The 1,872-nt window shown below is 38.4% G+C and overlaps 1 protein-coding gene across 1 annotated transcript in view; it reads right to left on the bottom strand.

Moving 5' to 3' along the window:
* The window catches only part of mgat2 (alpha-1,6-mannosyl-glycoprotein 2-beta-N-acetylglucosaminyltransferase), a 6,474-nt gene extending 5,180 nt beyond the window's left edge, over positions 1-1,294 (bottom strand). The window contains exon 1 of the mRNA XM_014009937.1: positions 1,129-1,294. The gene's annotated coding sequence lies outside the window, so the exon portion shown is untranslated. The remainder of the gene's footprint in view (positions 1-1,128) is intronic.
* Between the last annotated feature and the right edge of the window lie 578 nt (positions 1,295-1,872).

The following is a 1,872-nucleotide window of genomic DNA, read 5'->3' as shown; positions in this document are numbered from 1 at the left end:
AGTGACAGCTGACCTGTAAATGAGTGAAAACTGCAGAGTTCAGGCCATTAGATGTAGCTTGTCTGTGTTGGGACATTCTTTTGAACAGCCTTTAAAAGCCTGAATTTTGCCTGAAACTCTCAGACTGAAGAAGTCTCTTGGAGGAGAGACGAAACGTTTCATTAGAGAAGAACCCGTCCAGAAGACCTATACAATTTTTTTTCTTTTTAAAGTTTTCTGTGACTCTTCTATCTTTTGTTCAATAGGCAGGATCTGATCTGCAAACTTATTGCACCATTCTCTTCGGACATAACCCACGTTTAAGTGTTTTTATTATTGAATAAAACAAACTCTCCTTGTTCCCCRCCCCCTGCATTACTTTCTGTCCTTAATTGCATTATTAATATTGATTGAGCCTTTCTAGTCAGATCAGCAGAACCTCCATATATATATATATATTTTATTATTATTAAATTAGTCATCTTTCCTCTGTCTGACTGGAGTATACCTTCCAGATTAAACTTGACTAATATGTGGAACTGAACAAAATCAATAAATAACATAAAAAATAACAGTTTAGTTATGTAAGCTGTTCCTAACTCAAATAAAATACATGACGTACTTCTAAAAGAAGTACCTTTTTTAATGGTTAACTTCATGTTTAGGTTAATCCGAGTTTAATTATGTCCACACACTTGCAGCATGTGAGAATAGCTTTAAATATCGCACTTTTATCGGCTGTTTGCATTTTTAAAACACTCCGACCCGCTTTCCCCCCTTCAGACACCGACAACCATGTTTTCACACTCATGTAAATTTCCCTACAATCCATTTCCGTCCTGAACTGGACRCTAGCTGTCAAACCGAGCCAAGAACGGCTCCCTGGTCGAATCCCCCCACCTCCTAATACCGCAGGATAATTAGGAAAACTTTAATAAAATAATCTCACAGCTACTTAGWAACAAGCAGAAGACGTTTCCGCTAGTCCGCCATGAGCGCATCATTAAACATGCTAGCAGAACGCTAGCAGTATGTTAGCAAAGGCTGCAGCTAACAACTTCCAAGCGGCTGCCTGCCAGCCAGCCTGCCCTCCCCGAGCCAGGCTAGTCGACAGCGGCGAGGCACGAACGCCGTGGTCCCCGCACTCACCTAAAACGACACCGGTCCTGCAGTCCCTTCACGGTGACACGCTACAACGGTGGCGTCCCATCCTCCTTTTCACCACCCAGCAAGCTGCATGGATAAGAGCAAACGACGGCTAGCAGTTAGAAAAAAATATATAAATATTACAAAAAACAAGAACCACCGCCTCCTGTTGTCCAACAATATACGGGTCCAGTAGAGGGCACCACAGACCGCTTTTATACCGTGTACAAATTAAACATCTAAAACATCCACTGTGTTTATTTTAAACATTTTAAAGGTTCTCATCGAAAACTGTAAAACTAATCATAAGGGTTATCTTGAATTACATGGAATGACGAAGTTTAAAACTGTTTAATAAAGTAGTTTTGCAGGAATAATTGAATGTTATGAAATGCGGGTCCACACCTAACGTAAACAAAGCTGGAATCACATGATTTTAGCCTACCTACAGGCTGGCTACATATAAACGAATATTAACGTTTGAGCTATTTTCAGACACTTTCTGTCAGTAAACTCATTAGATTAGTCTGCTCACAAATCTTGATTTTAAATTTGTAATTTTAGGACACATTAACCATCAATATGAGGAAAAGTATTGTAGGCTACAGGCTTTGTTTTTTACTTCATAAAGTTTTTGTTTGTTTGATTTTAATGACTTACTATGATTTTTAATACTTTTATATAACATAATTTCCTGTCAGGATAGAGATACAGTTTTAATACAATATCTATCTATCTATCTATCTA

Source organism: Austrofundulus limnaeus, unplaced genomic scaffold, assembly GCF_001266775.1.
Source record: "Austrofundulus limnaeus strain Quisiro unplaced genomic scaffold, Austrofundulus_limnaeus-1.0 Scaffold63, whole genome shotgun sequence".
NCBI lineage: Eukaryota > Metazoa > Chordata > Actinopteri > Cyprinodontiformes > Rivulidae > Austrofundulus > Austrofundulus limnaeus.
This window is presented reverse-complemented; position numbering and strand designations above follow the sequence as displayed.